General features: G+C 34.9%; 1 pseudogene; it reads right to left on the reverse strand.

The window, feature by feature from the left end:
* Nucleotides 1–10,474: 10,474 nt before the first annotated feature.
* LOC101708149 (large ribosomal subunit protein eL22 pseudogene) lies at nt 10,475–10,884 on the reverse strand (annotated as a pseudogene).
* Between the last annotated feature and the right edge of the window lie 5,910 nt (nt 10,885–16,794).

Below are 16,794 nucleotides of genomic sequence, written 5' to 3' on the forward strand. Positions count from 1 at the left end.
AGTACATTTTAAAAATATGAAAGTATAATGCAAGAACCAGAATTGTTCTCACTTAAAAATATCCAACAAAAGGACAAAGTATATGAAGAGGCTGTTTCAAGAAAGTTGGACATGAAGCATCTAAGAAGAATACATAGTGAAAGACAAATTTAAAAATGAGCTGAACACTGCAATTGCCTCCAGATTATTGTCTTAAGAAAATTTCCAAAATATAGTGCAAAGAAGAAAATCCAAAGTCAAATCTGGATTGCAGATACAGAGGTGAGGATTTGGGTGAATTAAGGTTGCTAGTGTTCATAAAACTGAGTATATGAAAGGAGAGATCTGCACAGATATTGAACTCGTCCTCTAGTATTCAACAGGACATAGTTGAGCACACATTTATGTAGAAACTAACTAAGGCTGAGAAAAGAGCCATTCAAAAGGATTATAGTTAATAGTTCCCAGTATTGAACCACCAACCAGACAGAAAACCTTATAATTCACAGGGCACTGGTAGAAGTGTTTGCTCCCACTGTGAACAAACCCAAATGATCAAACTCTTCCCTAGTAACTTCTCAAGTAACTTTATTCTGCACGCCAGATTAAGGCTCAAAAAATGGCTCTAAGTATAGAAAAATATCTAGCTCCCAACAAACTAAAAATTGTAATTTCTGGCATCCAAAAAATAATCACCAGGCATAAAAAAGCAGGAAAATATAACCCATGATGAGAAAAATCATAAACTGAAATTGACCCAGAACTGATACAGATGTTAGAATTAGGAGACAAGAACATTAAAGGGTTATTGGAACATATTCTTTGTATTGAAAAAGTTAAGTAGAGACATGGAAGATATAGAAAGACCCAAATCAATTTGTAAAATAAAAACTATAGGGCTGGGGATTTAGCTCAGTGGTGCCACCACCTGCCTTGTAAGCGCAAAGTCCTCAGCTTGATCCCCAGTACCACAGAAAAAATAAAAATAAAAAAATTAATAAATAAAATGAAAACTATAATATGTGAGATGAAGAATTTACTAGATAGGATGAATTGTAGGGCAAACATTGCAGAAGAAAAGTTTATAAATTTAAAAACATAAATCAATAGAAATTATCCAAAATGAAATACAGTGAGAAAAAAATTAAATAAAAATAGCATTAATGATCTCTGAAAGGTCAAGCAACCTAATATGCATAACTAGCATTTCAAAGCAGAGGAAAGAGATGAAGAAACAGAAAAAATACAGTACCTGAAAAATAATAGTAAAAAAATTCCAAATGTCAGGAAAACTATAAATGTACAGATTCAAAAAGTTAAATAAACCATTACCATGAGAAATATGATAATAAACACATCCTGGTATAGCATAATTAATATTCTCAAAACTAATGATGAGGAGACTATCTTTAAAATAACCTGAAGAAAAAGATACATTTTGTACAACAGGACATAGATAAGGATGGCCACAGATTTATTATTGGAGACAACATAGAAGAGAGTGATTAAAAAAATCTTTAAAGTAAAAAAGTAAACCTTCCAACCTAGAATTCTATACCTGGCAAAAATATCTTCCAATAATGAAGAGATAAAGACTTTTTAGATGTGCAATAGCCAGAAGAACTCATCTCTGGCACATCCACTCTACAAGAAATGCTAAAAAGAGCACTTCAGGAAGAAAAATAAAACTGGACAAAAACATTGGTTTATACAAAGGAATAAAGAGTAATAGAAACTGTTAATTATTCTTGTGAAAAAAGTTGCTGGAACAGTTTCTTATATCATATTCAAACAAGATAATATCCAGCCAAAGTGAAAGAGTCCGTCTTTTCCAGTATGATTCCCTAAGAGCTTTTCCCAAAAGTAACTCCCATACATATCCACAGACCTTCCCTTTAAGTCACACTGACACTATTATAAGAAAAGGACCACTTGAATTAAATTTAAGATTTACTCCAGAGTTGAATGGGAAAAGAATGGACAACTGAACTAAATTGGAACTGGGACTACGCCACCATCAAAAAGAAAAATACTGTTAGGTAAGAAAACAATGTTGTTTGCTATTGAGGCTATGACTGACATATATGTCAAGTGCCTAATCCAGGTTCATGAGTAGATAAATAATTAAATTACTTGTACATATAAAAATATTTGTAAAATAGGACCATAATAAAAACACAAATTTTAAATCTGTGTATCAATATGTTGTTAACATTTCCTCCATCATTAACTTTTTTCTACAACATTTTTAACTTAATAGATTTATAGCAGCCCATTGAATGGATATACCAAATTCATTTAACCTAATTTATAATCCTTGATGTTAGACATTAATAGAATTATTAGAACTGTTAAAATTAACATTTTCCTATAAGTATACTTCTAAATATAACTTTATGCACATTGCTGATTATTTTATTAAGGTAAATTATTTGGAAAGAAAGAGCCATACCGGATTAAGTATATCTTTATAGCACAGTTATGCACATTTACTTTCCAACAATTAGAATATGACAATTCTTATCTCCCCTCTCCATTGACTATAGTAGCTGTTGAACTTCCCTGATTTGGAAGGCAAATATATCTTTTTATTGCTCTACTTCTATATTACTTTGACTACTAGTGAGGGGAACCATGTATTCCCATATTTTGCACATACTTACATTTCTTTTATGAATTACATATTAATATATTCTATGTCCTACATAAAATGATATTATAACACAAACAAGTAAAATATAAAAGGCTAAACACATAATTTAAGACACATTAAAGAATGGCTTGGACAAATTATATTATGAGAAAGGTAAATAGGCAGAAATAATTAATACTGATAAAAAATAAAAGGCATTATTATTAAATCTAACTTAGGGCTAAGAATATATTGATTTTATTTTACATTCTCGGTGATGAAGATTGATGGTCAAAAAATGTAGATTAGGCAATGGTAGGAAAGAACTAAAGTTTCACTTAGGTTAAGAGTTAACAGATGGCTGAATTTCAAGTGAGTTTATTCTCCTAGGACTGATTGAATTGTCAAAGTACTAGTACTGTGATTTAGAATGAGAACCTTTAAGGAATATTCCAGAATAGAAGAGTTCTTGGATATTAGGCATTTGCATGACTCATGATATAGTAGTGATAAAAAGGATGTGTGAATTCCCATCTGATTAAATGAATGACTCTGAAAGTTGATAAGTGGTGGATTCAGTCCTCAATGCATCACATTTAAATTATGGATTATAAGATAACAAAATTTAATGAGAACATATGTGCAAATGGATATAAGTCACCTGAATAATATTTATTGTTTATGTATCAGACAGGAGATAGAAGTGGAAACTGGAAACAGTGGTATGCTTTTAAAAAAAGTTTCCTATTCAATATGGCAGGAATTATTTAAATGCAAAAAGTATTTTAAAAATCCATTTTAGAGCCACAAATAAACAATTCCACTTTAGAATGGGCAAGAAACTACCAAGATTATCTTGTCTAAGATTTCATTTTACAGTTGTCAAAACAAATATCAAGAGAGGTAAAATGCTTTCCCTAGCTTCCCAATGAGTTAGCTGCGTGATTTAATTCTTTATCATGTCATGCAGGTGTCTCTCTCTTTCTCTCTCTCTCTCTCTCTCTCTCTGCACTACTGTATCTCATGGCACATTATATTGAAGGAAAAGGTGAGCTTTTCTCTGCTGAATGTAATTGGTCCTTTCAGAGGAAAAAGACAGTAAATGTCTTAGATTGAAACATGAATTTGCAAATGAATTTAGAATTTCTGGGCAAAGAAACCTAAATCAGTGATTGGTTCAGCCACTTCAACAGTTGGTGTCACTTGATCTCATGCTTGTGAGACATTTGGTTCTCTCTAAAGGAGCAAAACCCTGCCCTGCAAGCTCTATTCCTGCCTGTTGCAGGAAAGGTGTTTTATTCTTATAGATTTCTCATTTGCCTCTGCTCACCTCTTTGACCTCATGTGTAAGGTCATCATTCAGTACCTTGCATCATTGAGTACCTTGCAATGACAGTGGCAAACATTTTCTTTTTCCAAAAAACAAGCTACCGGGCCGGGGATTTAGCTTAGTGGTTCTGCAACCTGCCTCGAAAACTCAAGGTCCCAAGTTCTATACCTGGTACCAAAAACAAACAAACAAAAAAACAAAGCTACCTTGGAAAACCTTTCTCTACACATATCACTCCTGTGCCTGAAAGCTCTGCCACTGGATCTTTGCATGAGTGACCAGAGGTTTCAGGTTAGCTGTCACTTCCCCAGAGAAGACTTCCTTGACAATTTACTATAAAGTACCTGCTCTTGCTGGTTACTTGTTATCCTATTGTTCTGTTTTATTTTTAATAATGTTTGTCCTGATTTGAAATTGCATTCTTATTTTAATTTATGTGCTTATTTTTGTCCTTCTGCCTATGCTAAGATGGATGATTTTCAAGAACAGTGTCCTTTAACAGATTTGTTCACTACTGAATCTGCAGTGTCCAGAAGACTAGCTGGCTCATAGGAAGATTTCAATACATATTTGGTCAATGAATAAATGAACTTCCCACTTAGACTCCCTGTCTATCTTCTTAAGTAGGAGTCATAATATTTGCTGTAGTTAGCCCCAGTATTTATGTGCATTCAGGCACATGTTCGAATCAGGTAGAGTAGAAGGCCTCCTTTTATTAAGTTAGTTAATCGTTAACTAGTATATACTTTCATACTGAAATAGAAACAAAGATTTCAGAGCTTGACAAATCAAGAATTATGATAATGATGAAAATAATGATTATGATGATAGTATATAACTGAAACCAAAGAATTGAAGTGAGTAGTTCAAAATAAAACAGGTATTTCCAGGTAACTTTGAGGCATAATCTATTCTGGACTTTCAATATATGCTTTTCTTATTTCATCATACTTCCTCGGTAAAGCAAATGACTATGTATGAACTAAAATGATGGAAAGCATAATAGATGATAAGGAGAAAGTCAGAAAATACTTGATTAAAAGTGTCTGCCACAAGTATGGAACCAGGAGGTGGTGATAAACATTCCCTGTAGTATAGATGGGGAAAGAGTAGCCCCTAAGGGAACTCTGATGGAGGACAGCCATTTTAATTATAAAGAGTATACTTTTTCTCTGTCAGAAGAAGAAAGTTATAAGCCACCTATACCAAAGCCCCTGTGGATAAGAAGCTCGGAGGGGTTTTGTGGTTGTCCCATTATTTCAGCAAATCAAATCAATTTTCTATGCTCATGGAAGATTTCCTTGTAGGAGAAATGTGGTGCAAATGTGAGAGGCCATGTTTTTCACAACTGTCACATAAAGTTCCATCTTTTGGATACATATCAGGCTTATAAAACTACAGCTAGACATGGATATAGGACTGAATTCATTCAATATGACTATGTAGATTAATATTAGATAACATAAATGTACACACTCTATTAAAACACTATACCCAAAATTATCATTTCCAAATGTCTGACACCACTCAATAAGGTAACATTCTCATAACTTTCATTTTTGGCAGAGCTTTCTTAAGTTCATAAATGATTAAACATGAAATCTTTCTGATAAGGTTTTGTAAAACTACAGGCTGCCAGTATTTACATTTATGCCATATTTTTATTAGTTCTTTAGTGGTTTGTCCTCAAACTAATAGATTTTAAAATGTTACTTGTTTACTACATTATTTTGGATAGAAATTAAAGATGAGGGTCTGTACTGTTCAGTAAAAGCTTAGAAACAGCCAGGGATTTAGCTCAGTGGTTCCGCTGCCTGCCTCACAAGCACAAGGACCCGAGTTCGATCCCTGGTACTAAAAAAAAAAAAAAAAAGCTTAGAAACAGAAAAGCTCACTTTTTACACATGCCATATAAAATTGCCACATAGAAGCGGAGGGGTTCCTGACTTCCCCTGTATTATCTGTCCTGAGAGAAGTGCCCAGCCATGTTCAAGGACTGATGCATTTTCCCAAGTAGAAAGTGAGGAGCAAGTAAACTACACTAGAGTTTGGATGTTAGGTCTTTATTACCACAGGACTCTAAAACACTTAACTTATAAGAGTTTTAATTTCCTCATCTATAAATGGATAATGATAATGCCCTGGCTCTATCAAAGGGTTATTATGAGTATCAAAGGGAAGAATGATCATGAAAATGTCTCATACATTATAAAGAATTATACTGTATAAAAGCATCTGTATATGGTGGGAAGACCTAGCTTTGTTTCCTGGACAAGAGTAAGTATTCAGACAACCCAAGAGATGGAAGGATGCAATGAAGCTTCCAGGAAGCTCTGTTTATGTACTTAATTATATGGTCTCACTTCCAGGTGTCTTTTTGATACACTGTCTTAGTCTATTTGGGCTGCTATTATAAAAATATCCTAGACTTGGCAATTTAGAGATAATAGAAATTTATTTTCCATGGTTCTGGAGGCCAAGAAGTCCCAGGTCAAGTCCCCAGTAGATATCAGTGGGTTAGAAGATACTGCTTCCAAGATGTACCCATCTTGCTGAGTCTTCACATGGAGGAAGTCACCAACACTGTGTCATCACAGGGTGGGAGGGCAAAAGGGACAAACTTGGTTCCTTAGAGCCTATTTATAAGGCATTAACTATCCCACCCATGAGTGTAGAGCTTAATCATCTCCTGAAGCCTCCATCTCTTAATTTTACTGCATTGAAGGTTACATTTCAATATGAATTTTGAAGGATCACAAACATTGAAACTGCACACACACACAGAGTGGAGATGTGTATGTGTCTTCATCTCCACTCTTTGAAAGGGATTGAAGTAAGGCCTTTCAGTAACAATGGCTACACACATTTCAGGACTAGAACAGGGAAAATAAAATGTGAATCTGGTACATCTTGCGTGAGGATGTAAGGAAGTGCTAAGAGAAACACGGATCTTGTCAAAAGGAAGCAGGAAGTGGGTCGGGGATTTAGCTCAGTGGTTTCACCTCCTGCTGTGCAAGCACAAGGACCCGAGTTCCATCCCCGTACCAAAAACAAAACAAAACAAAACAAAAAACACCCGGCATACTGAAGGGACTTTCATTGATCAAATCTTGGGAAATTGAGCATCCAAATAATTAAAAATGGTAATGAGCTATCAATCACTGAAAAACCAGGAGTTCATACTAAGAGAGAGACAAATAGGGAAAAGGAAACAAAAATGCTATCAGCTCCATTATTGATAAAATTGACAAAGAGAAATAAAATTGAACTTAGAGAAAGTAAAATTATTATATTCATGTTAAATTTCTGGAATCCTGTTAAATGTGCCATAGTTATATAAGAATATATTTTCTTATAAAAATATACTAAAGTATTGAGGCATAAAGGGCATGCTATATATAATCTAATCCCCATTACAATATGTGTGTGTGTGTGTGTGTGTGTGTGTGTGTGTTAGAGCTTCAATAGAAGCATGGGATATGGACTTGATTCCTTTTTTTTTAAACTATTCTAAGTTTCTTTTTCCTCTTTTGCACTCAAAGTATAAATGAACAAGTAAAATGGAGGCATAAGAAGAATGAGGGAGGTTATATAAATGAAAATTATATTTAGGTAAATATTTTAGTTGAAATATAATATTCATATATAATTCACATATAATGTTCATATATATTTCTATATACACACATATATAAAAGTATATACATTCCAAGTATACAGTTCAAATTATCACAAAGTGAACATCCTATGCATCACAGCATCTATATCAAGCAACAAAAGATTACAATACCAGCTCTCCAGAAGCTTCCCTTATATTCACTTCAAGTCATTACCTCAGATTGACCACCATCCTGTTATAGACTTTATATAAACCACTGGCTTATTTCTCTCTACATTGTGTACATAAGTTCCACGTTGTATGTACTCATGGATCATTCATTTCATTGTTCCTATTTATGAATAAACCACAATATATTCTTCATTTTACTGATGATAGATGCTTGGGTTGTGTTCAATTTGGGACTATTAAAAATAGTATGACTCAGAACATTCTTAGACATATCTTTTGGTAAATGATTACATTTACTTTAATCATATACCAAGGAGTGAAATTGCTATGTCACAAGAGATATAGATATAAATTTTGGCAGATGCTGCCAAACAATTTTCTGAAATAACTCAACCAATTTACATTCACTCTAGCAGTGCATGAATGTTAGTTCAAGGTTCTTGTCAACACTTGGTATTGTCTATGTCCCATTTTTGCCACTTCAGTGGGTATATTTTTTTCTATAGCTGTGTAACAATTACCACATACTTAGAGGCTTAATACAAAACAAATTCATTATATTCTGTGTTTTAAGAGTGTAATTTAATTTGGCCCAGTGCTCAAATTCTTTCAAAGCTGCTATAGAGGTATTGGCCAGGCTGTCTTCTCATCTGGAGGCCTAAGTGGTCCAGAGTCTACTTTCAAGGCCATTGAGGTTGTTGACAGAATTAATCCCCATCCTGCTGATTTTTGCCTGATTTTTGCTGCTGTTGTCTGATGGCTGCACTCAGGTCCTAGAGACTGGCCACATTTCCTATGTTCTGTCTTCCATTTTCTAGCACATGGGCTTCTTTAAAATGTACCCTTACTTCATCAAGCTCACAAGAGTCTCCACCCCCAGCAGCAAATACAGAATCTTATATAATGTAACGTAAAGTAGGAATGACATCCCATCATTGTTGCCATGATCTATCAGTGAGAAGCAAATTACAAATTCTGCACGTGGGCAAGAAGAGAAACACAGAGGCATAAACACCAGGAAGTAGGAATCACTGGGGATCATGTCCGATTTTTTTCACCACAGTGAATTTATTGTATACTGCTCTGTAAATTTGATTTATATTAGAAGACTATTTCTCATCAGAATTAATAGAATAAGAAATAATATTTTCTTAGAAAACACATTCTTAAATATCCAAATTGTTTTTCGCTATGTCTGGTAAATTAATTTTTCTCCATTTTGTTTAACCATTGTAGATATAGGCTCAAAATACAGATTTTTAGCTTTCATGTCCTAAAGAAAGCCTAACATATTTGTTAGGCCTAACAGGTTTGATTTTTTTTTTTTTTTGTAAGCTCCAGTATCCATGCTATTTCAGTTGGACACAAAGGGGCAGAGACCAGATTCATAGTCTGGGGTGTCCCAGAGATTTTAGATACATTGCTGAAATATAAGGAATTCTTACTCAGCTGCCTGGAAGTGTGACTTGGCTCTTTTTTGCTTACTTCCTCTAAATAGCATGAAATATCACTGAACTATTAAGCAGTGGCAATTTTACCCTAGGGGCGATAGCATTTCAGGAGTGAATGCTGTGATCTCTGAGGTTTCCTTGTCACTTCTCTTAACTTTGTAGAGAGGTTGGAACTTTCCCCAGGAGGAAAGTATTTGTAACCATTAAACATCATTATGGCTAATGTTTGCTGAATCACATATAATGGAATCTTCTACATTGATCACAAAGAAAAAAAGTAATTATTATTGTTTCAATATTAAGAATTTAAAAAGTCACCCAACTAGATAAGAACTGCATTTCTAAATGTTTGATCCACTGTAGAAAACTTCCACATACTAAATAATAGAACCAACTGCAATAATACACAGGAGAGTGAACGTTTTTTGAACCACATTATACCAAGAAGCTTTAAGAAAATAATTATTTGCATGAGATTAAAGACTCAATACTTTCTTAAATCCAAGAAGCACAAAAGTTCCTTTTAAAGAATTTATTTTTAGAATCTAATGATATTTTAATCTTTTGATAACCATATTAACAGAAATGTATAAAAGGAAATTGACATCATATGAAATAAATTTCCAAATATAGCAATATATCCATAGGGAAGTGATTACAACTAACACAGAAAATGTCACAGGGATAATTCCACCAGGAGCTGTCTTTGAGTCATCTTTATAATGACACTACAGAGAAAATCATTCAGATTTGACTTCCCTTGCAAGGAAGTGGAAAATCTATGCCAAAATATTCAGAACTCTGAAAGAAACACCTGAAAATTATTTACAATGAATAAATTCAACCATCATGAGCACAAAATTTGAATTTCTGCTGAATAAGAAAAATGATTAGTTCCTAAATCTGATTTTATAAGTAAAAGTCACTGGTAACTGTATATTCATACACCCCCCCCCCAAAAAAAAACACCTCAAGGAGTAATGAGTGATTATCACATTCTCTTATATTCATTAAAACTCAAGGAGTCAATCTATTCTAGATTACATGTTTTTAACATTTTACTTTCTTTTTAAATTTAAAAGAAAAAGATCCTTGGGAATAATTCTTTAAGATGCATTTATTCTATTCTGCTGGATAGGCCCAAAGCTAAAATCTTCCTTTGAAATAAGAACCTTTAGCAAGGCTATAGTGATATAGCTAAAACTTTTGAATTAAGTATACAAAATCATATCTCTGGAAAATAAAGTAGATAGCCAACTGTAAATCCCTCTTTTTTGGCTCTCAAGTTTTACTCAAGAACTCATGAAAAATATTCCAGATAAATGACTTTTAATCCTCATTTCTCTTCTCTCATCCTGGTTAACCTGAAAGTGACGTAATTCCTTACTCTCTTTGTCTCTGCCGTTGCCAACTATGTGTAATCAATCATGCAGATTATTCTTCTTCAGATATTTTTGGGTGAGATATTTCACAAAGGGACCTCAGAAGTTATAGTGATCTTGCTTTTGCTCCTTTGGATGATCACAACCCCTTCACCAAGATTCCCAGCTTTTCTCATTGCTTTGATTCTCTCTTGGAGAAATAGCTCAAAATTGGCTGCATCCGTGATTCCATCTTCTATAAGGTGAGTGCTGTCAAAGGTGAACTTGAGAGCTTCCATTTTTTTCTCTCTCTTTGTAACAGGCTTTTGCATGGGCACCATGGAAGCAACAGAGGGTTAAAGGGCTACAAATCCCTGTTTTAAAAGAATGATGACTTATATTAACTCTGGCATTGTACACAGAAGAGCTCTGATACCATGGTATGGTAGTAGGGAAGAAGGACCAGGAATTTGAGTTTTCTCAAAGTCACACTAATGTTATAAAACCACTCAACATGGCACAGTTATATATTTTTTCATCTATTTTACATACACAGAATATTCTCTAATTATCTCAAGGATTTTGCAAGATGACAGCATTATTAGTATTATAAATATTACTGTCTCCATTTGCTAGATAAAGAAACTAAAGCTGAGAAATCCCCAGTCATATGACCAGCAAATTTTGGAGCTAAAAGCCAAACCCTGCTACCTGCTACTGTCAGTAATCTCTTTATTTTATTGATGTGTGTCAGATAATATTCCCATAGAAATAATCCTTCCCACCAACCCACCCTGTAGCTTCTCATTCTATTACAGGAAGTTCCTGTGGTTGGTTTAAATCGATGTGTATAAATCCAAACAGTGTCAACAGAGAGTACTCAGGGTAAGCACATGTCCATGAGTTTCTTGAGGCTAGACTTTGGCAGAAGACATCTGGACAGGTGCCAACCCGTATCCTGGCTGATGTTCCACTCCAGTTTCTCTAACCCTGTTTAATCATGGTAGATACCAGGTCTGTCGACAGTTATGAGAAGAATGTTAATACTACATCCAGCCTCTCCCGATACTACTTCTCTTTTCCATTGCTTTAGCAATGTGTAAAATCCATCCAAGGGACAAAGGAATAGTTTAAAAAACATTCCAATATTTCCAAGTATTTATTTTTAGTCTTGTTTTAGCAGTTTTTGATGTGCCATGATATAGTTTTCTTTGAATTATATTGCTTTGTATTACTTAATGAGATTCTTGGACCTGTGTATTAATGTTTATTACCAGCTTCAGAGATTGTACAACAGTTTTTTCTCCAAATATTGCTAGTGACCCAGTCCCGTTCTTTCCTCCCCATAGGATTATAATTACACACATGTTGGGTCTTCTGACCTACTCTCACGTATTTCTTACCACCTATTCTATTATCCTTTTGCTTTGTCTGTGTATATGAAAATGTATGTGCCTGGGCTTCATTCCAAATCTACCGAATCAGAATATCTTGAATGAAGCTCAGAGTCATCAACTTCCCAGTTGTTTCTTATTGTCCCTAGAATTTGAAAATCAAAGTCTTAACCCATAAGTATAAATGTCAAATATCTCTTGGTAGCTCTTCAAGTGCAGGGCAGATTGGCACAAAGTAATTACTGAGGTCTTCAAGTGTCTCAGCTACATCTTTCTAACTGCACCACAGCACCCCCACCTATTGGAGGCCCAACACTCCTCTGATCTGCTTAGAAAGGGGTGTGGCGAGGGCTAGAGAAAGAAAGACAAAGAGACACACTTTCAATGTTCATGGGGGACTGGGAGATCAGTGCTAGAGGGGACAAAGACAAAGACACTCCAACTAGCCACGATGTATTAGGTGTACACAATAATCAGAGGGAGTATCAGGTAACTCAGAGAGTAGCAGTAATCCTATGCTGATGAGGATCTTATGTTGATGAAGATCTTATGTTGATGAGGATCTTAAATTGAAGAGGATCTGAAGTTGATGAGGATCTTATGTTGATGAGGAAGGTGAGATGGGCAAAGTATTCTTACAATAGTAGGTGGGACAAGATAGCAGGCTAAAAAAGAATTTATCCTTTCCCTCAGAGAAAACCTTTCCTTTTTTAAATTAATACTCAGTTCTCAAAGAACCAGAAAGTCTTCAGCTGATGTAATCTTGCCCTGGAGCATCACAGCATCGTGGGACCCCTGAGGCCTCAGCTGTCTGCGTTCCATAGCTGGCCTCCATAGCAAGGAGACATTAGGCTGCAGATAGCTCTAGCCACAATTTAACTATGAAATGGCCTTTCCCCCAAGATTGTATAGAATGGCTCTCAACACCCACCAATTTCAACATGAAGCAAAACTAAGCTAGTTCTAAGTAAATGAATATTTATAAAGTATATTCACAAACTCCAAATTTATATAGCTTCCTCGGGGAGAGATATGGACGAAAGCAAAAATAGTTAGTTTTGAGTGGTAGAAAGAATCCGCTAACTAGACTTTTACTCTAGGTCAAAACAGATATGGAAAGAAGTTTAAAAATGACTAATTTAAAATGACACAATCCATTTCAAGTCTCAGCTGAGCACACTGAGGCAGTGGCTAGAGAACATCCTCACCCTGACCTTCAGAAGGGTTAGAGCAAGGCTATTGGCAGCTTTGAGATTCCATTTTTTTGGTTTTTTTCAAAAGCTGCTCCTTAATCTTAGTATAAGTGCTACCTCTTTGATTGCTGACCTCTAGTTAGAAAGAAATGACTAAAATGTGTGCAGGCTTGTTTATATGTAATTGGAAAGGGTTTAAGAAAGTCAGGTTAGCGTATCCACTAGATAAATTGGTCAGGCCCTCAAGAACTAGACTCACCAGCCTGTATGATCAGTCTTTCCTATAATCTGCCCCTTTGCTCAAGGCTGTACAGCTAGTTTGCCAAAAAACAATGATTTAAACAAAAGTGTCAATTTGCAGAGTTCACCCTCCTTAAAGCCACACTCAACTATTAGAAAACTCACAAAGCCTACAGAGCAGGGCAAGCAGCTGCACCCCAACTCATACCACGAACACCAATGACTCTACACAACCATCAAAAGTTCTGAGCACAAACCACTGTTTATGTGACCAGGACAAGCAGCAATACCAGAATGCTGCTCCTGGAACCTCTTGTCTCTAAGGGCTCTGAAAAACAGTTTACTTGCTGCCAGTAAGAACGGATTCCAAGGAGCACCTGTTTCCTGCCAAGTCACTGGGTTTTTACTTGTGATTTGGTTGACAAAGCCTAGAAAGGGTGGGAAAGGGAGTATCTGATGTCTATAGTGGGAAGTAGGGATTCATAATTAGAGTTTTTTAATACAATAAGGATATTCAGATTGCTGAGGAGCCAAAAACAATGACAAATGTTCACTATACTGGCAATATCACATGCTAAAGAGGATGCAGAGACAAACACTCTGTAGTGAAGGTGTAATTGCACTGACATGGAGAGCATTTTGCTAATATCTACAATTTACAATCACCCACTTCACAGTGTATATTTCTAGAGAAACTCCAGTACATATACACAGGAAGATATATAAAAGATGTTAACTGAGGGAGCTTTAAAAATCACTTGCTGTAAGAATCTAACTTTCCATCAGCTAGTCAGTTAATTATGTCATGAAATGAGATATTATATAGCAATATAAAAGAATGACATAAGTCGATATCAATCAACATGGTTGTCCACAATGATGGCAGATAAAAAGTTTCATTTCATTTTAGCAATAATGATAGATACCATTTGAGAGTAAATTCATTAGGGTTCTCCAGAGAGAGCCAATAGGATATATATATACTTACACACAGGAGAGGAGATTTATTGGGGAATTGACTCAATTATGTTGACCAAAAATCCTCACAGCAGGTCATCTGCAGACTGGAGATCCTAGGATACATGGCTTTGTACAAGTCTGAAGGCCTCAGAACCAGGGAAGCTGATGGTATGACTTTGTTTGAGGCCAAAAGGCTGAGAACTTGGGGAGTGGTTGGCTGGTGTAAATCCTGAGAGTCCAAATCTCTCAGGAAAGTAGGGATGTCTTCTTTTTGTTTTTTTTAGTAGGGATATCTGCTATCTCAGGTAAGAGATAGGTGTGTCCCAGCTCTCTGGGATGGGTGGTGGGAGTGGAAAGACCATCCAGCCAATTGGATGTCACCATCCACACTAAAGCCAGTCTTCCCTACTTAGCCCACTCAGACCTACTTACTAACCTCCTCTGAAAACACTCTCATAGACACACCCAAAATGCTTTTCCAGATCTCTGGGTATACTTTCATCCAGTCAATTTGGCATCTAAAATTAACCATTAAGGAAAGTATTTATGTAAATTAAAAACAAAGAGCACATAACTATACTGAGTACAAAAATAAGGACTAAAGCATACATATCTCACTCATAATCATTGACATAGGAGTTGCCTCTGGGAAAGGGAAGAGAGTTGGACAGTGGAAATTTTAATTTATTTTCATTTGAAATATTTTACTTTCTTTAATTTGAAAGACTAGAGCAGAAAACTAAAATGTTAACAGCATTTGTTGACTTTTGGTGATGAGTACATGGGAGTTGGATATTTTCTGTACTTCAATAATTTTTCTAAAAATTGGAAAAATCATGATTATTACACTACTATATTACTTGAGTTTGGGGGTCCTGTTAATTTAATCCATTTTTCCCAAAAATGTTTTTTCATAGCTTCTCTTTTGAACACAGAGAGGACACAATTTTATTATGAATACTGAAGATATATTATTCATTTGATTAGTATTCCACTTTGATGTCTACACAGATGTGTGTATTTTCCAAGATACTTGATATTAAAAGTTCATATATAATATTTCTCAAGGGCATAATTGATATTTAACTCCTTCCTTTTTATATAACTTGCCCAAAATAATTTTTTATTGCCTCCTTCTGATGAAAATAGAATCCATTTGGTAACAAAGACTTTAATATTTGGAAAAGGCAGAGAAGTGGCTCAGTGACAGAACACTTGTATAGAAGCATGAGGTCCTGGGTTTGATCTCCATCCCAGAAAAAAAAAAGAGTCAAGCTTAATCTATGGGGGGAAATAAGTTTTATTCTTATTGCAACAATGCATCATTTTATTGAAGTGTATATTTTAAGCAGCAGAAAATTGAGAACTGTTTTCCCTAAAGTACATATTCAGAATACCCTTGAAGATACAATGTTAAACATCTACAATGTCGAGATGCTTTTGGTCTCCCTAAGTACTTATTTTATTGATCAAGTTCTTTGAAGAATTTGACATTTCAGTAGAATTGACAGTCCCTAATACTGGGAAGACTTAGTTTATTCCTACTAGTTTTGCAACAAACTTTGCGTTACATGTGCAATCACTTAAGGCTCCTCAGGAAAACTAACATTTATATCTACCTGATCCAGCTTGGAGATTAACCTATTAATAGACTCCCAGGACAGCAGAGATATGGGGAAAATTTAATCTTCCAGAAAGAGGCTCAGACTACCAAACGAATATCGCCTGAGATATTAGGAAGTGATTGCAGTTCTCATGGCTCAAGCTTTCTGAAAAGAAAATACAACATGATCATATTTAGTATCTGTCTACACTGGTGCAGAGATATTTATAAAGAATATTTAAATGCATTTTAAAATTAATATGAAAGGATGGTGTCAGAATATGGAGAACAAGTATTCTCCATTTCTGCTGTTGTCAGCTCTAGATGTGTCTTACTTGGTAACAATATGAATTTGTTAAACATACAAAGAAATTGAGAGGAATGATAGTGAAAAGCTGGAATACAAAGAAAAAGAGCCATTATTTATACTAACTCTCTTTTGGAAGGTTTATAGAAACAAGATAGATAATTATCAGCCTGAGACGACATGGGAAGCATAAAGGAAAATTAAGATTAGTCTTCAGTGACACAAAAAAATACTTTGAAATGATAAACAATGATTATTGTTTTGTTCCTGATAACTGTGACACCCAGCAGTGATTACCTATACAACATAAGGAAGAAGAGGCAGATGGGAAGATTATGTGGATGGCTTCTTCTATTGATCATGTTCTATTTAAACTTAATGATAATACATAGGTATTTGTTACAATAGTCTTTCTGCATTTTGTTTGTCTGGAATACCTCATAATCATTTTTTAAAGAAAGAAATATTTTCAAATCCTAGAAGATTGTGCCCTATTCTTACTTAAGGAGAGATTTAAAAAAATCTAGAGAGGATTTAGAAGATAATCACTCAAG

The sequence above is a fragment of the Heterocephalus glaber genome, unplaced genomic scaffold (assembly GCF_053883595.1).
Source record: "Heterocephalus glaber isolate CG9 unplaced genomic scaffold, H.glaber_assembly_v1.0 deba00001569, whole genome shotgun sequence".
In the NCBI taxonomy this organism is placed as follows: domain Eukaryota; kingdom Metazoa; phylum Chordata; class Mammalia; order Rodentia; family Bathyergidae; genus Heterocephalus; species Heterocephalus glaber.